This window comes from Hyla sarda, chromosome 4 (assembly GCF_029499605.1).
Source record: "Hyla sarda isolate aHylSar1 chromosome 4, aHylSar1.hap1, whole genome shotgun sequence".
NCBI classification, from domain to species: Eukaryota; Metazoa; Chordata; class Amphibia; order Anura; family Hylidae; genus Hyla; species Hyla sarda.
This window is the reverse complement of record NC_079192.1, coordinates 325,992,802-326,014,182: the sequence shown is the minus strand read 5'-3', so window position 1 is coordinate 326,014,182 and position 21,381 is coordinate 325,992,802. Positions and strand designations below refer to the sequence as shown.

The 21,381-nt window shown below is 47.4% G+C and overlaps 1 protein-coding gene across 2 annotated transcripts in view; it reads left to right on the top strand.

Annotated features, from left to right (window-relative positions):
- Positions 1-21,381, top strand: part of LOC130369578 (uncharacterized) — a 115,605-nt gene that overhangs the window by 21,206 nt on the left and 73,018 nt on the right. Inside the window, exon 1 of one of the 2 annotated variants that reach the window (XM_056574992.1) lies at positions 19,509-19,702. The exons of the other annotated variant lie outside the window; for it this stretch is intronic. The gene's annotated coding sequence lies outside the window, so the exon portion shown is untranslated. Of the gene's footprint in view, positions 1-19,508; positions 19,703-21,381 lie in introns of those variants that run through there. 2 annotated transcript variants of the gene reach the window in all.

The window sequence follows — 21,381 nt, the reverse complement described above, 5'->3', positions numbered from 1 at the left end:
CTGCACACACACCCCTCAGCACTCCAGACTGCATTTCCTGATTTTGGACTTCTGCCAAGCCAGCAGGAGTCCAAAGTCTGTGCAAGAGATGGGGGGGAAATGTGCTCTGGACAAATAGGGAGACACCTAGTGGCAGCTTTCATAAATACAAATACAACAGAAAACTTCATTTTTTAATTTTTTTAATTTTTTTAAACAAAGTACATTGGAAAGATTATTTTTATTTACCATAAGGAGTGTAATAACAAAAATTAGTTTTAATGAGAGTGCCCATTTAAATAAACATGGTCTGCAATACTACACACAGCCCATGAACAAGAGTGCTGTTGTTTCTGAAAAAAGAGAACCAGCACCTATTGGATGTAGCATCCGTACAGATCAATGCTTGGTGCCTTTAGGAAACTTGGAACATGACCAAGGATTCTTAGCAGAGAAGGAACCCCCCTAAATATAATTAATTATATGTAGACCCTATCCATTAGGTGGCACCACAGAGCAAGATTTCTTTCTTCTTTAGGAAAATACTTTGCATATTTTTTTCCTAGTGGAGCACAGTATGGCCTATAAGAATTGACATGTCTTTTGGCACTCTCCTCAAGGATGCGGGAGCAGGCGAAAGTGAAACATACACCTTGAAGGAGCCGGGGTAATGGTCAGAGATCCAGCAGGAGCGACATTAACCCCTTAAGGACACACGCCGAAAAATCCAGTGCAAAACTGCATCATAAAATGTATGGTTACAGGAAACCACAGGGTGACAGAAAGCCATACATTCTATTATGCCGTTTTAAGGGTTTAATAAACCTAAAGAGCAAGAACTATTTGTGCTGGATTTCTCTACGTGTCACCACATTTACTTACATTATATGAGATTCAGCAAGATTCAAGGAGAAGAACATGGCGATCTTTGACTGTGCGACCTATTTTTGCCATGTAGCCCACACCTAATATTGTCACCTTGTTCTTTATACAATAATAGTCACCACACACAGATAAACAGTGATCTTCTCAATGCTACCTATCAGTAATAGCGTCCATACTATAAGGCTATGTTTACATGACAGAATGCCCCCAAACTGCGTGGCACCGGCATGATATGCCAGCGCTAGGATGGCACAGGAATGTGCCATCTCAAATACGGCTATGCACTCTGTGCAGACTACGCACAAAGAATGAACGTGTTCATTCTTTCTGTGGACACAGAAAATTGAATTTCCATCCACAGAGCCATAGAGCCATGTAAGGGCTTGTTTCGTGTGCGACCAGTTGTACTTTGTAATGACACCTTTCATTTTACCATAAAATGTATGGCGCAACCCAAAAAATATTATTTATGGGAAAAACAAAAAACATAATTTTGCAACTTTTGGGGACTTTCCTTTTTACACAGTGCATAACTGACATGTTACTGTGGTGTCCCGATACAGGACCTTGTCCTGTCCCTGTCTAAAGTCCCCTCAGTTAGAGTCCCTCCATACATGTATTTCTGTATAGTGTACAAATGTATAGGACCTACCTAGGTCACGTGATATATTATAATGGTTGTATTTAGCACCTTCCTGGGTCATGTGATGTACCCAGAGTTCTCTGGGTTTAGGACCTACAGGCTTTTCAGCCAATGGGATTAGTCCAGCCCCCTATTATATAAGGGGCTGCAGCCACTAAATTCTTGCTCTTAGCTCTTAGTTCCGGACTATCAAGCAAGCACAATCAGCATATCTCAATTCATCTCAACTAGGCCAAAGCCTAAAGATCCAGCAGCCACTAAAACCGTGAGTTATAAAGCTCTATCTACAAATTCTTCATGACTACTATTCAACTCAACTTATACAATTAGTAGCACAGTGGCCTGCTTAAGGCTAAAGTCTATTAGTCCCAGCAAAGCCTGTGAGGAACCTGCATCCCAGTTACCTCAAGAGAAACTGAATGTTTATAAAGGCTGTTTGCATAAGAAGTTCAATAAAAGTTCCAGTTATCTCATAAATTCTGCTGTGGACATTCAGTTTATTATCCTGCCGTTTGTGAACCGGTTGTCGTCAGGGCCTTCTATACAAAACAACCACACCCTGGCGTCACGACAAATCACCATTGCCTCACCCAGCTCACCACATTACCTTTATTCTGTGGGTCAATACAATTAAAACAATATCCTTATTTACATAGTTTTTCTATTATTTTTAATCACAGACCCCTCTTCCCCTTGTTATGATTCGGCTGGCTGGATGTGGATCCACTGTGTCAGCGAGGGATTGGCGTGGACCGTGTCGGTGGACCGGTTCTAGGGTTGCTACTGGTTTTCACCAGAGCCCGCCGCAAAGCGGGATGGTCTTGCTGCGGCGGTAGCAACCAGGTTGTATCCACCGGCAACGGCTCAACCTCGCTGACTGCTGAGAAGGCGTGGGACAGAAGGACTAGGCAGAGGCAAGGTCAGACGTAGCAGAAGGTCGGGGCAGGCGGCAAGGTTCGTAGTCAATGAGGATAGCAGGAGATCTGGAACACAGGCTATGGACAACACTAAACGCTTTCACTGGCACAAGGCAACAAGATCCGGCAAGGAAGTGCAGGGGAAGTGAGGTAATATGGACAGGGAGCAGGTGGAAGCTAATTAGGCTGATTGGGCCAGGCACCAATCATTGGTGCACTGGCCCTTTAAATCTTAGAGAGCTGGCGCGCGCGCGCCCTAAGGAGCGGCTTGACGAGATGGGTCACCGGGATGCAGAACTTATTCACCAAAGAGGCCAGAATAAAATTTCCAGAAGAACCAGAGTCCAAGAAGGCCGCGGCTGAGAAGGAGGAGTTGGCAGAAGGAGAAATCCGCACGGACACAGTGAGACGTGGAGAAGCAGACTTCGTACCAAGAGACGCCACACCCACGTGAACTGGGTGCGTGCGTGCGTTTCGCAGACGGGGAGGGCGAATAGGGCAATCCACCAAGAAGTGTTCGGTACTAGCGCAGTACAGACATAAATTTTTATCCCTACGGCGAGTCCTCTCTTCATGGATCAGGCGAGACCGATCCACTTGCATAGCCTCCTCGGCGGGAGGCACAGGGGTAGATTGCAAAGGATACTGTTAGAGAGGTGCCCAGAGATCAAGGTCTTTTTCATGGCGGAGCTCCTGGTGTCTCTCAGAAAAACGCATGTCAATGCGGGTGGCCAAATGGATAAGTTCTTGCAGGTTGGCAGGAATCTCTCGTGCGGCCAGCACATCCTTGATGTTACTGGATAGGCCTTTTTTAAAGGTCGCGCAGAGAGCCTCGTTATTCCAAGATAATTCGGAAGCGAGAGTACGAAATTGGATGGCGTACTCGCCTACTGAAGAATTACCCTGGACCAGGTTCAGCAGGGCAGTCTCGACAGAAGAAGCTCGGGCTGGTTCCTCGAAGACACTACGGACTTCAGCGAAGAAGGACTGGACAGTGGCTGTGGCACGATCATTGCGGTCCCAGAGCGGTGTGGCCCAAGACAAGCCTTTTTAGATAGAAGACTCACTGCGAACGCCACCTTAGACCGTTCTGTAGGAAATTGGTCCAACAACATCTCCATATGCAGGGAACATTGAGACAGGAAACCACGGCAGAGTCGGGAGTCCCCATCAAATTTGTCCGGCAGGGAAAAGCGGAGGCTAGGAGCGGCCACTCGCTGCGGAGGAGGTGCAGGAGCTGGCAGAGGAGATGGTTGCTGCTGTAGCAGTGGCAGAAGTTGCTGTAACGTGGCGGTCAACTGCGACAGCTGCTGTCCTTGTTGGGCAATTTGCTGCGATTGCTGGGCGATCACCGTGAGTAGGTCAGCGAGACTTGGCAGCGGCACCTCAGCGGGATCCATGGCCGGATCTACTGTTATGATTCGGCTGGCTGGATGTGGATCCACTGTGTCAGCGAGGGATTGGCGTGGACCGTGTCGGTGGACCGGTTCTAGGGTTGCTACTGGTTTTCACCAGAGCCCGCCGCAAAGCGGGATGGTCTTGCTGCGGCGGTAGCAACCAGGTCGTATCCACCGGCAACGGCTCAACCACGCTGACTGCTGAGAAGGCGTGGGACAGAAGGACTAGGCAGAGGCAAGGTCAGACGTAGCAGAAGGTCGGGGCAGGCGGCAAGGTTCGTAGTCAATGAGGATAGCAGGAGATCTGGAACACAGGCTTTGGACAACACTAAACGCTTTCACTGGCACAAGGCAACAAGATCCGGCAAGGAAGTGCAGGGGAAGTGAGGTAATATGGACAGGGAGCAGGTGGAAGCTAATTAGGCTGATTGGGCCAGGCACCAATCATTGGTGCACTGGCCCTTTAAATCTTAGAGAGCTGGCGCGCGCGCGCCCTAAGGAGCGGAGCCGCGCGCGCCAGGACGTGACAGCCGGGGACCGGGAGAGGTGAGTGACTTGGGATGCGATTCGCGAGCGGGCGCGTCCTGCTATGCGAATCGCATCCTCGCCGGCAATGTCAGTGCAGCGCTCCCGGTCAGTGGGTCTGACCGGGGCGCTGCAGAGAGAGGAACGCCGCGAGCGCTCCGGGGAGGAGCAGGGACCCGGAGAGCTCGGCGGAACACCCCTCACCCAGTTCCATCTGTGTACTGTTTCTGCTGCCATCTCTATAAGATCAGGATATATAGTAGTTATACATGTCCCCTAGGGTTGTTTTCACACTTTGCATTTTTGCCAACATCTTCTGTGTTTTTGCTGTGATTTTCCATATTTTTCAAAAGAAGACTTCGTTCACACCACACTTTGAGCATACTGCAGCCAGATCCAGCAGAAGAATAAAAAAAACTGTTGCCGCTGTATCCCTGCCGGACCATGCCACACATTCATTTCCCATTCATTTCAATAGGCCAGATGGAGTCAGCTAGTAACTCTGTTTGATTTATTTTTCTTTGCCTGTCTGAAAAGCACACCAGACCGCGGCTTCCAGCAAAGATCCGGATGTGGTGCAAAATAAGTTGACCGGGCCACTTGCTTACTTCGTCCGGCTCATTGAACTGAATAGTGTACAGCATGGGATCAGCAGGGATACAGCAGCAACTCATTTTCAAATTCTCGAGCTGGCTGCCGTATGCCCCAAATGTGGTGTCACTGTCACCTAAAAATGCTTCACATATATATGATAATTTTGGAAAATCCCAAATGTGAATTCCGGGTAAATTCCGCTTGCAGCAGTCTCTTCAGAGTTCTTCCGCATAGACATTAATATCGGTTCTATTAAAGGGGTACTCCGTGGAAAACTTTTATTTTTTTAAAATCAACTGGTGCCAGAAAGTTAAACAGATTTGTAAATTACTTCTATTAAAAAAATCTTAATCCTTCCAGGACTTATTAGCTGCTGATTACTACAGAAGAAATTATTTTCTTTTTGGAACACAGTGCTCTCTGCTGACATCACAAGCACGGTGCTCTCTGCTGACATCTCTGTCCATTTTAAGAACTGTCCAGAGTAGGAGAAAATCCCCATAGCAAACACATGATGCTTTGGACAGTTCCTAAAATGGACAGAGATGTCAGCAGAGAGCACTGTGCTCGTGATGTCAGCAGAGAAAAAAAGAAAATAATTTCCTCTGTAGTATTCAGGATCTAATAAGTCCTGTTGGATTAAGATTTTTTAATAGAAGTAATTTACAAATCTAACTAATGATAAGACAGGAAAGGAGAGGGCACACAAAAGGTAGCTTCATCTTAATATTGCGGCACGATATCGGCAACCTAAGTAATTGTCTCCTGCGGGGTGCATATACAAAGGATGAAGTATCAAATATAATACAATGGAGAAAGGGTGATATCCAGGGGCGGATCCAGAGTCGAGTCTCGGGAGGGACACTATTAGAGTATTTTGTGTTGGCGGACAGAAAATAAGGCGTTACTTAAGGTACTTATAATATTAAATGTATCATACAGTCCTAACCTTGTTTAAGACCCATAGGCCATGTTCACACGTCAGAATTTCCAATGCGGAATTCAGCCCGGGCATTCCGCTGTAGCATCCGAGTCCCATTTAGTTCAACAGGATTCTGCTGCGCTGTGCTCACGGCAGAATATCCAGCACGGAAATTCTGTTTTCTGTCTCCGCACAGAGATTTTCCCTGCGGACAGATAGGATATGTTTAAACAGATATATCAATATTACAAAGATCATAAGACATTTTAAGCAGTTTACGTATAATATATTAGAATGTTTACATAAATAGGACTACACATAGGACACATGGGGGGATATTTATCAAAGCTGTCTATGTCCCGCATCAATATAGACCAAACTACAGAGGGTAAGGCCCGTCTATTGTGCGCCTAATTTATCAAAAGGCGCACGGCTCTTGATAAATTCTGTGCACAGACTTCGGGGTCTATGCTTTAGACTGTATTTAAACCTGCTCCAACATGGTCTGACATTTTTGCGTACTTTCAGCCGATGCGACTTGTCGCACAAAAGTCGCTTTTGATAAATTCAGCACCAATGCATTTTTCAAAGTCAAAAATATTCACACATATTTTGGCTGCGACTTTCTGTGCGACAAATGTAGACAGGAAAAACCAGTCTAAATCCTTTGATAAATATCCCCCATGGTCACACCTTTAGTGGGAGATTTATCAAAACCTGTTCAGAGGAAAAGTTGACCAGTTGCCCATAGCAACCAAGGCCTTTTTTTTTTTACAAATGAAAGAAGCGATCTGATTGGTTGCTATGGGCAACTCAGCAACATTTAAACTGGGAGAAAGGAGATTTTGTCTAAGGCAAAGGAAAGGGTTTTTTACACTAAGAACAATAAGGATGTGGAATCCTCTGCCTACAGATGCGGTTTTATTAGTCTGTACAGACGTTTAAACAGCAACTGGATGAATATTTGCAAAAACATAACATTAGGGGATATAGGCCCTGATTTTTTTAGCATGTTGTGATGCCCGCGCTGTAGCATGTTGTGATGTGATGCCTGCGCTGTAGCATGTTGTGATGCCTGCACTGTAGCATGTTGTGATGCCCGCGCTGTAGCATGTTGTGATGTGATGCCTGCGCTGTAGCATGTTGTGATGCCTGCGCTGTAGCATGTTGTGATGCCCGCGCTGTAGCATGTTGTGATGCCCACGCTGTAGCATGTTGTGATGCCTGCGCTGTAGCATGTTGTGATGCCTGCGCTGTAGCATGTTGTGATGCCCGCGCTGTAGCATGTTGTGATGCCCGCGCTGTAGCATGTTGTGATGCCTGCGCTGTAGCATGTTGTGATGCCCGCGCTGTAGCATGTTGTGATGTGATGCCCGTGCTGTAGCATGTTGTGATGCCTGCGCTGTAGCATGTTGTGATGCCCGCGCTGTAGCATGTTGTGATGCCCGCGCTGTAGCATGTTGTGATGCCTGCGCTGTAGCATGTTGTGATGCCCGCGCTGTAGCATGTTGTGATGCCCGCGCTGTAGAATGTTGTGATGCCTGCACTGTAGCATGTTGTGATGCCCGCGCTGTAGCATGTTGTGATGCCCGCGCTGTAGCATGTTGTGATGTGATGCCTGCGCTGTAGCATGTTGTGATGCCCGCGCTGTAGCATGTTGTGATGCCTGCACTGTAGCATGTTGTGATGCCTGCACTGTAGCATGTTGTGATGCCCGCACTGTAGCATGTTGTGATGCCTGCGCTGTAGCATGTTGTGATGCCCGCGCTGTAGCATGTTGTGATGCCTGCGCTGTAGCATGTTGTGATGCCCGCGCTGTAGCATGTTGTGATGCCCGCGCTGTAGCATGTTGTGATGCCTGCACTGTAGCATGTTGTGATGCCCGCGCTGTAGCATGTTGTGATGTGATGCCTGCGCTGTAGCATGTTGTGATGCCCGCGCTGTAGCATGTTGTGATGCCCGCGCTGTAGCATGTTGTGATGCCCGCGCTGTAGCATGTTGTGATGCCTGCGCTGTAGCATGTTGTGATGCCCGCGCTGTAGCATGTTGTGATGTGATGCCTGCGCTGTAGCATGTTGTGATGTGATGCCTGCTCTGTAGCATGTTGTAATGCCCGCGCTGTAGCATGTTGTGATGTCCGCGCTGTAGCATGTTGTGATGCCCGCGTTGTAGCATGTTGTGATGTGATGCCTGCGCTGTAGCATGTTGTGATGCCCGCGCTGTAGCATGTTGTGATGCCCGCGCTGTAGCATGTTGTGATGCCCGCGCTGTAGCATGTTGTGATGTGATGCCCGCACTGTAGCATGTTGTGATGCCCGTGCTGTAGCATGTTGTGATGCCTGTGCTGTAGCATGTTGTGATGCCCGCGCTGTAGCATGTTGTGATGCCCGCGCTGTAGCATGTTGTGATGCCCGCACTGTAGCATGTTGTGATGCCTGCGCTGTAGCATGTTGTGATGCCCGCGCTGTAGCATGTTGTGATGTGATGCCTGCGCTGTAGCATGTTGTGATGCCCGCGCTGTAGCATGTTGTGATGCCCATGCTGTAGCATGTTGTGATGCCCAAGCTGTAGCATGTTGTGATGCCCGCGCTGTAGCATGTTGTGATGCCCACGCTGTAGCATGTTGTGATGCCTGCGCTGTAGCATGTTGTGATGCCCACGCTGTAGCATGTTGTGATGCCCGCGCTGTAGCATGTTGTGATGTGATGCCTGCGCTGTAGCATGTTATGATGCCCGCGCTGTAGCATGTTGTGATGCCCACGCTGTAGCATGTTGTGATGCCCGCGCAGTAGCATGTTGTGATGCCTGCGCTGTAGCATGTTGTGATGCCCGCACTGTAGCATGTTGTGATGTGATGCCTGCGCTGTAGCATGTTGTGATGCCTGCGCTGTAGCATGTTGTGATGCCCGCGCTGTAGCGTGTTGTGATGCCCGCGCTGTAGCATGTTGTGATGCCCGCGCTGTAGCGTGTTGTGATGCCCGCGCTGTAGCGTGTTGTGATGCCCAAGCTGTAGCATGTTGTGATGCCCGCGCTGTAGCATGTTGTGATGTGATGCCCGTGCTGTAGCATGTTGTGATGCCTGCGCTGTAGCATGTTGTGATGCCTGCGCTGTAGCATGTTGTGATGCCCGCGCTGTAGCATGTTGTGATGCCTGCGCTGTAGCATGTTGTGATGCCCGCGCTGTAGCATGTTGTGATGCCCGCGCTGTAGAATGTTGTGATGCCTGCACTGTAGCATGTTGTGATGCCCGCGCTGTAGCATGTTGTGATGTGATGCCTGCGCTGTAGCATGTTGTGATGTCCGCGCTGTAGCATGTTGTGATGCCTGCACTGTAGCATGTTGTGATGCCTGCACTGTAGCATGTTGTGATGCCCGCACTGTAGCATGTTGTGATGCCTGCGCTGTAGCATGTTGTGATGCCCGCGCTGTAGCATGTTGTGATGCCTGCGCTGTAGCATGTTGTGATGCCCGCGCTGTAGCATGTTGTGATGCCCGCGCTGTAGCATGTTGTGATGCCTGCGCTGTAGCATGTTGTGATGCCCGCGCTGTAGCATGTTGTGATGTGATGCCTGCGCTGTAGCATGTTGTGATTCCCGCGCTGTAGCATGTTGTGATGCCCGCGCTGTAGCATGTTGTGATGCCCGCGCTGTAGCATGTTGTGATGCCTGCGCTGTAGCATGTTGTGATGCCCGCGCTGTAGCATGTTGTGATGTGATGCCTGCGCTGTAGCATGTTGTGATGTGATGCCTGCTCTGTAGCATGTTGTAATGCCCGCACTGTAGCATGTTGTGATGTCCGCGCTGTAGCATGTTGTGATGCCCGCGTTGTAGCATGTTGTGATGTGATGCCTGCGCTGTAGCATGTTGTGATGCCCGCGCTGTAGCATGTTGTGATGCCCGCGCTGTAGCATGTTGTGATGCCCGCGCTGTAGCATGTTGTGATGTGATGCCCGCACTGTAGCATGTTGTGATGCCCGTGCTGTAGCATGTTGTGATGCCTGTGCTGTAGCATGTTGTGATGCCCGCGCTGTAGCATGTTGTGATGCCCGCGCTGTAGCATGTTGTGATGCCCGCACTGTAGCATGTTGTGATGCCTGCGCTGTAGCATGTTGTGATGCCCGCGCTGTAGCATGTTGTGATGTGATGCCTGCGCTGTAGCATGTTGTGATGCCCGCGCTGTAGCATGTTGTGATGCCCATGCTGTAGCATGTTGTGATGCCCAAGCTGTAGCATGTTGTGATGCCCGCGCTGTAGCATGTTGTGATGCCCACGCTGTAGCATGTTGTGATGCCTGCGCTGTAGCATGTTGTGATGCCCACGCTGTAGCATGTTGTGATGCCCGCGCTGTAGCATGTTGTGATGTGATGCCTGCGCTGTAGCATGTTATGATGCCCGCGCTGTAGCATGTTGTGATGCCCACGCTGTAGCATGTTGTGATGCCCGCGCAGTAGCATGTTGTGATGCCTGCGCTGTAGCATGTTGTGATGCCCGCACTGTAGCATGTTGTGATGTGATGCCTGCGCTGTAGCATGTTGTGATGCCTGCGCTGTAGCATGTTGTGATGCCCGCGCTGTAGCGTGTTGTGATGCCCGCGCTGTAGCATGTTGTGATGCCTGCGCTGTAGCGTGTTGTGATGCCCGCGCTGTAGCGTGTTGTGATGCCCAAGCTGTAGCATGTTGTGATGCCCGCGCTGTAGCATGTTGTGATGCCCACGCTGTAGCATGTTGTGATGCCTGCGCTGTAGCATGTTGTGATGCCCGCGCTGTAGCATGTTGTGATGTGATGCCTGCGCTGTAGCATGTTGTGATGCCCGCACTGTAGCATGTTGTGATGCACGCGCTGTAGCATGTTGTGATGCCCAAGCTGTAGCATGTTGTGATGCCCGCGCTGTAGCATGTTGTGATGCCCACGCTGTAGCATGTTGTGATGCCCGTGCTGTAGCATGTTGTGATGCCTGCGCTGTAGCGTGTTGTGATGCCCGCGCTGTAGCATGTTGTGATGCCCGCGCTTTAGCATGTTGTGATGCCTGCGCTGTAGCATGTTGTGATGCCCGTGCTTTAGCATGTTGTGATGCCTGCGCTGTAGCATGTTGTGATGCCTGCGCTGTAGCATGTTGTGATGCTCGCGCTGTAGCATGTTGTGATGCCCGCGCTGTAGCATGTTGTGATGCCCGTGCTGTAGCATGTTGTGATGCCCGCACTGTAGCATGTTGTGATGCCCGCGCTGTAGCATGTTGTGATGCCCGCACTGTAGCATGTTGTGAAGTGATGCCTGCGCTGTAGCATGTTGTGATGCCTGCGCTGTAGCATGTTGTGATGCCCGTGCTGTAGCATGTTGTGATGCCTGCGCTGTAGCATGTTGTGATGCCCGTGCTGTAGCATGTTGTGATGCCCGCGCTGTGGCATGTTGTGATGCCCGCGCTGTAGCATGTTGTGATGCCCACGCTGTAGCATGTTGTGATGCCCGCGCTGTAGCATGTTGTGAAGTGATGCCTGCGCTGTAGCATGTTGTGATGCCTGCACTGTAGCATGTTGTGATGCCCGCGCTGTAGCATGTTGTGATGCCCGCGCTGTAGCATGTTGTGAAGTGATGCCTGCGCTGTAGCATGTTGTGATGCCCGCGCTGTAACATGTTGTGATGCCTGCGCTGTAGCATGTTGTGATGCCCGCGCTGTAGCATGTTGTGATGCCTGCGCTGTAGCATGTTGTGAAGTGATGCCTGCGCTGTTGCATGTTGTGATGCCCGTGCTGTAGCATGTTGTGATGCCCGCACTGTAGCATGTTGTGATGCTCGCGCTGTAGCATGTTGTGATGCCCGCACTGTAGCATGTTGTGATGCCCACACTGTAGCATGTTGTGATGCTCGCACTGTAGCATGTTGTGAAGTGATGCCTGCGCTGTAGCATGTTGTGATGCCCGCGCTGTAGCATGTTGTGATGCCTGCGCTGTAGCATGTTGTGATGCCCGCGCTGTAGCATGTTGTGATGCCCGCGCTGTAGCCTGGTGTGATGCCCAAGCTGTAGCATGTTGTGATGCCCGCGCTGTAGCATGTTGTGATGCCCACGCTGTAGCATGTTGTGATGCCTGCGCTGTAGCATGTTGTGATGCCCGCGCTGTAGCATGTTGTGATGTGATGCCTGCACTGTAGCATGTTGTGATGCCCGCACTGTAGCATGTTGTGATGCCCGCGCTGTAGCATGTTGTGATGCCCGCGCTGTAGCATGTTGTGATGCCCGCGCTGTAGCATGTTGTGATGCCCACGCTGTAGCATGTTGTGATGCCTGCGCTGTAGCATGTTGTAATGCCCACGCTGTAGCATGTTGTGATGCCCACACTGTAGCATGTTGTGATGCCCACGCTGTAGCATGTTGTGATGCCCGCGCTGTAGCATGTTGTGATGCCTGCGCTGTAGCATGTTGTGATGCCCGCGCTGTAGCATGTTGTGATGCCCGCGCTGTAGCATGTTGTGATGCCCGTGCTGTAGCATGTTGTGATGCCTGCACTGTAGCATGTTGTGATGCCCACGCTGTAGCATGTTGTGATGCCCGCGCTGTAGCATGTTGTGATGCCTGCGCTGTAGCATGTTGTGATGCCCGTGCTGTAGCATGTTGTGATGCCTGCGCTGTAGCATGTTGTGATGCCTGCTCTATAGCATGTTGTGATGCCCGCGCTGTAGCATGTTGTGATGCCCGCGCTGTAGCATGTTGTGATGCCCGTGCTGTAGCATGCTGTGATGCCCGCGCTGTAGCATGTTGTGATGCCCGCGCTGTAGCATGTTGTGATGCCCGCTCTGTAGCATGTTGTGAAGTGATGCCTGAGCTGTAGCATGTTGTGATGCCTGCGCTGTAGCATGTTGTGATGCCTGTGCTGTAGCATTTTGTGATGCCTGCGCTGTAGCATGTTGTGATGCCCGCACTGTAGCACGTTGTGATGCCCGCGCTGTGGCATGTTGTGATCCCTGCACTGTAGCATGTTGTGATGCCCACGCTGTAGCATGTTGTGATGCCCGCGCTGTAGCATGTTGTGAAGTGATGCCTGCGCTGTAGCATGTTGTGATGCCTGCACTGTAGCATGTTGTGATGCCCGCGCTGTAGCATGTTGTGATGCCCGCGCTGTAGCATGTTGTGATGCCCGCGCTGTAGCATGTTGTGAAGTGATGCCTGCGCTGTAGCATGTTGTGATGCCCGCGCTGTAGCATGTTGTGATGCCTGCGCTGTAGCATGTTGTGATGCCCGCGCTGTAGCATGTTGTGATGCCTGCGCTGTAGCATGTTGTGAAGTGATGCCTGCGCTGTAGCATGTTGTGATGCCCGTGCTGTAGCATGTTGTGATGCCTGCGCTGTAGCATGTTGTGATACTTGCGCTGTAGCATGTTGTGATGCCCGCACTGTAGCATGTTGTGATGCCCGCACTGTAGCATGTTGTGATGCTCGCACTGTAGCATGTTGTGAAGTGATGCCTGCGCTGTAGCATGTTGTGATGCCCGCGCTGTAGTATGTTGTGATGCCTGCGCTGTAGCATGTTGTGATGCCCGCGCTGTAGCAAGTTGTGATGCCCGCGCTGTAGCATGTTGTGAAGTGATGCCTGCACTGTAACATGTTGTGATGCCCGTGCTATAGCATGTTGTGATGCCCACGCTGTAGCATGTTGTGATGCCCAAGCTTTAGCATGTTGTGATGCCTGCGCTGTAGCATGTTGTGATGCCCGCACTCTAGCATGTTGTGAAGTGATGCCCGCGCTGTATCATGTTGTGATGCCCGTGCTGTAGAATGTTGTGATGCCTGCGCTGTAGCATGTTGTGATGCCCGCGCTGTAGCATGTTGTGATGCCCGCACTGTAGCATGTTGCAGAAAATTATTTTCAGCATAATAATCAAATATACCAATTGCCACAGAATGAGAAAGGGCTAAAAAAAAGTTTTTACCATTTAACCCCTTAAGGACTCAGGGTTTTTTCCGTTTTTGCACTTTCGTTTTTTCCTCCTTACCTAATCATAACCCTTTCAATTTTCCACCTAAAAATCAATATTATGGCTTATTTTTTGCGTCGCCAATTCTACTTTGCAGTGACATTAGTCATTTTACCCAAAAATGCATGGCGAAACGGAAAAAATCATTGTGCGACAAAATCGAAGAAAAAACGCCATTTTGTAACTTTTGGGGGCTTCCGTTTCTACGCAGTGCATATTTCGGTAAAAATGACACCTTATCATTATTCTGTAGGTCCATACGGTTAAAATGATACCCTACTTATATAGGTTTGATTTTGTCGCACTTCTGGAAAAAATCATAACTACATGCAGGAAAATGTATACGTTTAAAAATGTCATCTTCTGACCCCTATAACTTTTGTATTTTTCCATGTACAGGGCGGTATGAGGACTCATTTTTGCGCTGTGATCTGAAGTTTTTATCAGTATGATTTTTGTTTTGATCGGACTTTTTGATCACTTTTTATTCATTTTTTTAATGGTATAAAAAGTGACCAAAATACGCTTTTTTGGACTTTGAAATTTTTTTGCACGTACGCCATTGACCGAGCGGTTTAATTAATGATATATTTTTATAGTTCGGACATTTGCGCACGCGCCGATACCACATATGTTTATTTTTATTTTTTTTATGGGAAAAGGGGGGTGATTCAAACTTTTATTAGGGAAGGGGTTAAATGACCTTTATTAACACTTTTTTTTAACTTTTTTTTGCAGTGTTATAGGTCCCATAGGGACGCTTCATATCGCGGGAGCCGGCGCAGGACGTAAATATACGTCCTGCGTCGTTAAGGGGTTAAAACTACAGCTCCCAGTATGATCTTAAAGGGGTACTCCGGTGAAAAACTTTTTTTTTTTAAATCAACTGGTGCCAGAAAGTTAAACAGATTTTTTAATTACTTCTATTAAAAAAACGTAATCCTTCCAGTACTTATTAGCTGCTGAATACGACAGAGGAAATTATTTTATTTTTGAAACACAGAGCTCTCTGCTGACATCACGAGCACAGTGTTCTCTGCTGACAACTCTGTCCATTTTAGGAACTGTCCAGAACAGAATATGTTTGCTATGGGGATTTCCTTTTACTCTGGACAGTTCCTAAAATGAACAGAGATGTCAGCAGAGAGCACTGTGCTCATGATGTCAGCAGAGAGCTCTGTGTTTCAAACGGAAAATGATTTCCTCTGTAGTATTCAGGAGCTAATAAGTATAGAAAGGATTAAGATTTTTTAATAGAAGTAATTTACAAATCTGTTTAAAAAAAAAAAAAAACGTTTTCACCAGAGTACCCCTTTAAGTATGTGGTAAGGTTATGCTGGGAGTTGTTGTTTCACCCATCATTACTGTAAAACTTACAAGTGACTCCAGCTCTAATGGGACAGTCAGGCCGGATAAACAATGATATCAGTGACTACAGGTTACGTCTTCTCTATAGTGAGGAGAATACACAATCATATCAGTGATTACAGGTGACGGCTTCTCTATAGTGAGGAGAATACACAATGATATCAGTGATTACAGGTGACGTCTTCTCTATAGTGAGGAGAACACACAATGATATCAGTGACTACAGGTGATGTCTTCTCTATAGTGAGGAGAATACACAATGATATCAGTGACTACAGTTGACGTCTTCTCTATAGTGAGGAGAATACACAATGATATCAGTGACTACAGGTGACGTCTTCTCTATAGTGAGGAGAATACACAATCATATCAGTGACTACAGGTGACGTCTTCTCTATAGTGAGGAGAATACACAATGATATCAGTGACTACAGGTGACGTCTTCTCTTTCCTTATTCCTTATCTCTTTCTCTTTCCCTAAGTCTTTCCTTATCTAATTCAGATGGTACATACCGCCTGGTCCAGCTAAATGTTCACTCAGCAGAACTTGATACCCAGATGGTTTCTATGTCAGCAGATTCTGATCCTCTGTATGAAAGCAATAATTATTATAATACTGCCAAACACTGTATCCTTTGAATATAATACCGCCACACCGTACCCTCTGTATATAAAACCGCCACACACCATAACCTCTGAATATAATACTATTACACACTGAACCCTCTGAATATATTACTACAACACACTGTACCCTCTGAATACAATACCGTGATGTATTGTGGCCCATAAAAAACATACTACCCCACAAATTCCCTATAACATACACTATGGCCGACATGTATAATTGTCTCTTGTTTTTTGTGTCTAAAAATTATGAAAAGGCGCAAGCAGGGTTTATTTGTGCCTTTTTTGCGCTTGAGTTGCAATCCACTGATTTTGGCAATACACGTGATATGGACGGGTTTTATGAACTGAGTCTTTTTGTGAAAAGGCGCAAAAAAGGCGCGAAACCACTGAAAAGTCTCTAAAACTGCACCAGCCCAGACTTAGCTTTTTAATGTATGTGAAGAGAGAAATGTTAGAATATGTGACCTGCACAAAATTTATCAAATGCTCTGCTACCTTTTTATAAATGTGGTGCTCCTACACAGAAAAATACTTCACTTACACCTACAATGATAAATGCCGGCCTATACCTCTGAAATGCAAAACACTCTGTGCCCCTCATATATAGTAATAATGCCCCATCCTGTGCCCCCACATTTAATAATTATAACCCGTCCTGTTCCCCCCACATAATAATAATGCCCTCTGTCCTGTGCCCCTCACATATAATGCCCCCGTCATGTTCCCATCACATATAATGCCCCCTGTCCTGCCCCCTCAGGGGGCATTATATGTGAGGGGCATAGGACATTGGGCATTATATGTGGGGGCACAGGACAGCCCCCTCCTGTCATGTGCCCATATAATGCACATATAATGCCCCCCTGACATATGTCCCTGACTTATAATGCCCTGTGCCCCTCACATATAATGCCCCATGTCCTGTGCCTCACACATATAATGCCCCCTGAGGGGGCAGGATAGGGGGGCATTATATGTGAGGGGCACAGGACATGGGGCATTATATATGAGGGGCACATAACAGGGGGGCATTATATGTGAGGGGCACATGACAGGGGGGCATTAAATGTGAGGGCACATGACAGGGGGGAATTATATATGAGGGGCACAGGACAGGGGGTATTATAAGTGATGGGCACATGATGGGGGGTATTATAAGTAAGCGGCAAATGTCAGGGGGGCATTATATGTGCATTATATGGGCACATGACAGGGGGGCCCCTGTCATGTGCCCCCACATATATTGCCCCTTGACATGTGCCCCTCACATATAATGCCCCCCTGTCATGTGCCCCCAACATATAATGCCCCCTGTCATGTGCCCCCAACAAATAATGCCCCATGTCCTGTGCTCCTCACATATAATGCCCCCCTGACATGTGCCCCTCACATATAATGCCCCCAGGGGGGGCAGGACAGGGGGCATTATATGTGAGGGGCACATGTCAGGGGGCCATTATTTGTGAGGGGAACGGGACATGCGGTATTATATATGAGGGGCCCATGCCACAGGGGCATTATATGGGCACATGACAGGGGAGGTCCTGTCATTTGCCCCCACATATAATGCCCCCTGACATGTGCCCCTCACTCATCATTTGCCCCTCTGACTTATAATTTGCTTCCCCCCCCCTTTCTCACCCGCCACCTTTGCCCCTCTCACTTATAATTTGCTTACCCCCCCCCCCTTTCTCACCCGTCACCTTTTGTCACACGCTGTGGCTGTGATGTCATCGCGCCGGCGTAATGCCGTGGATGGCGTCCCTGTGGCTCTCACTGACTGCAGGAATGGATCAACCGCAGCGTGTGAGAAAGGTTAGGGACTGGTGGAGCGGGATAGCTGACAGCTCCTGCTTCACCATGCTATAGTATAGTACGGGGGGTGGCAACAATCTCGGGGGGGGGGGGGGGCAATTGCCCCGTTTCCCCCCACCCTGGATCCGCCACTGGTGACATCACAGGATACACATATGCGGGGGGCGGGGGGGGGGATTTTGTCCTATTCTGACCCCTATATCTTTCTATATCTTTTATATTTCTCCTTATACAGGGCTGTATGAGGGATCATTTTTTGTGCCACGATCTGCAGTTTTTAACAGGACCATTTTTGTTTCGATGTGACTTTTTGATCGCTTTTTTTAATTAAATTCGAAAGTTGCAGTTAGTTACTAACTACAACTCCCAGCATGCCCTGGTACAGCCTGTGGCTCAGCAGCTGCCCCAAATGAAAACTACAACTCCCAGCATGTTGGACTATACAGTAGTAGATACTATAGGTCAGTGTCTACCTACCAGGGGTGCCTCCAGCTGTTGCAAAACTACAACTCCCAGCATGGTGGACTATACAGTAGTATATAGTATAGGGCAGTGTTTCCCAACCAGGGGTGCCTCCAGCTGTTGCAAAACTACAACTCCCAGCATGGTGGACTATACAGTAGTATATAGTATAGGGCAGTGTTTCTCAACCAGGGGTGCCTCCAGCTAATGCAAAACTACAACTCCCAGCATGTTGGACTATATTGTAGTATATAGTATAGGGCAGTGTTTCCCAACCAGGGGTGCCTCCAGCTGTTGCAAAACTACAACTCCCAGCATGTTGTACTATATAGTAGTATATAGTATAGGGCAGTGTTTACCAACCAGGGGTGCCTCCAGCTGTTGCAAAACTACGACTCCCAGCATGGTGGACTATATAGTAGTATATAGTATAGGGCAGTGTTTCCCAATCAGGAGTGCCTCCAGCTGATGCAAAACTACAACTCCCAGCATGGTGGACTATATAGTAGTATATAGTATAGGGCAGTGTTTCCCAACCAGGAGTGCCTCCAGCTGATGCAAAACTACAACTGCCAGCATGGTGGACTATATAGTAGTATATAGTATAGGGCAGTGTTTCCCAGCCAGGGGTGCCTCCAGCTGTTGCAAAACTACAACTCCCAGCATGGTGGACTATATAGTAGTATATAGTATAGGGCAGTGTTTCCCAACCAGGAGTGCCTCCAGCTGATGCAAAACTACAACTCCCAGCATGGTGGACTATATAGTAGTATATAGTATAGGGCAGTGTTTCCCAGCAAGGGGTGCCTCCAGCTGATGCAAAACTACAACTCCCAGCATGTTGGAATATATAGTAGTATATGGTATAGGACAGTGTTTTCCAACCAGGAGTGCCTCCAGCTGATGCAAAACTACAACTCCCAGCATGTTGAACTATATAGTAGTGTATAGTATAGGTCAGTGTTTCCCAACCAGGGGTGCCTCCAGCTGTTGTAAAACTACAGCTCCCAGCATGCCCAGACAGCCGTTGGCTGTCTGGGCATGCTGGGAGTTGTAGTTTTACAACAGCTGGAGTCACTCTGGTTGGGAAACACTGGTATAGTATATGGTGCAACATTCCAGGAGTTGGAGGATTGGTTGGATAAATACATGGCCGGTATTTTTAATATAAAAATACCGTCAGGGTGGCCAAAATACCGTCCAGGTGACAACTCTAATTGCATGGCTGTTCGTACTTTGTATGCATACGTTGTATAGACAATGGTAAAGGACTCTTTGTGTGGGTTCCCTCTGCTCCAGTAATAAACGCCATCTGACCGGTGCCAAGTACACAACGAATAAGCAACAAGGTGATACAGAAGCGCATTCCCATTCATTTGACAATGTGCTTTGTGTAGGACACATGGCTGCTGGGGCGAGGACAGGATCACTCAGCAGTCACTTTCTTTTGAAAAGCTGGCAAGTGTCTAGAAAGTGGTTCCCATAGTGACAGGAAGCAATACAAACATCCCAAACACAAGTAGTGCAACATGGAGGCTGCATAAGCTTTTCTTAAAGGCCTGGTGAAGGGACACAGAGACCATGTTACTTCTCATTCAGGTAATGATATCTATGCTGCAGGTGAAGGGGCGCACAAAAATGTAACGCGCCAAATGTATTTTTGGTGTAAATTATTGGTGTACTTACCTTCCAGCACTAAGGCCTTATGATATAGCAATACTGATGAAGCTCCCTCAGTATTTCCATGATGTATGTCTCCTACCATGGTTTTATATACTGGCAGGACTGAAAGAGTTACATTGTGGGAGGATGTATTTGTCATTGTTATTTAATGCTATAAACGCAATTGATTACATTACACAAATAAATCTTAGGCTAAGTTTCTACTTGCTTTTTTTTTATTTTATTTTTTTTAAACGCCAAGAAAAACGCCAATTTTGCTGCATGGCGTTTTTTTGGCCAAAAAACGTTGCAGCCAGATGTTAGCTGTAAATCAATGAGAAATCGCAAAATTCCTATTCCACTTGGTGTTTTTCACTTTGGCGTTTTTTTAATCCTCTTGGCGATTTTTCACCTTTTTTTGGCGTTTTTCAGCTCCTTGGCGGTTTTCCAAAATCACAGCATGTTGAGCCACTGGCAATTTTTTGGTCAAAATCGTGGCGTTTTTCTTCCATAGAAGTCTATGGGAGTGAAAAAAAAGCCAAGAATAACGATATGTGGTTTTAACTTTGGCGTTTTTGCAGGCGGTTTTTATTCTTTTTTGGACTTTAGCGATCCAAAAAAGTGATGGAGGTACCTTTTTTAATAAAATTTCATAGGGTACCATTAAAAAATAAAAATAAAAAAGATACAGTAGTGATGGAAAAAATTGTATCTTACGAAATGTATCTTTTTTATAACAAAACTTTTATTAACTTTTAAAACAGGGATCAATTTATGTGGGTGGGTGGGGACCTAAAAATGTAGCCGGCAATAATAAAAATGTAGTGTGTTTTTCACTTTTTTCCTTATTTTTTACATTTTTTAGGTAGTACTACTACTCCCAGCATGGAACAAACTGTTTCATGATGGGAGTAGTAGTTACCTGTACTAATAGACGGATCGCCCTTTGCGATTCTCCTGTATAATGTATAGATGCGGCCAGCCACTCTTCTATGGTCCCCTGCACTGCCGTATATATACACCTATTCATACTTCCTGCAGAGCGCAGTGATTGGCTGCCACCATCCGGCCAATCACCACTCTGGGCGAAAAATATGAATGAATGATGTTCTATTCACATCACTGGCCGGATTACAGAGCAGAGATGTGAGCGCTGTATAGAGCCGCTCCACATCTCTGTTATATTATGGACGATCGCATCAGGTGTCACGACTGACACCCGGGGCAATATGTCTATTAGTACAGGTACTACTACTCCCATCATGGAACAGTCTGTTCCATGCTGGGAGTAGTAGTACTACCTTAAAAATGTAAAAGTAGTGAAAAAAAAGTGAAACACACACACTTTATAAAAAAAATCATTAAAACGTTGTTATAAAATTTTCCATCACTACTGCATCCTTTTTTTTTCCTTTTTTTTTTTTTTTGGTACCCAACAAATTTTGGGTACCAAAAAAAACTGCCAAGGTGCAATTTCCACACAAATGAAAAAACACCAGAAAAAAACAGCTGAAAAAACGCCAGACGCAGGAAATTGCACTGGTTTTTTTTTCAGGCGTTTTTTCAGGCGTTTTTTTCAACCCAAAAAATGCAGGACAAAAAAACCAAGTAGAAAC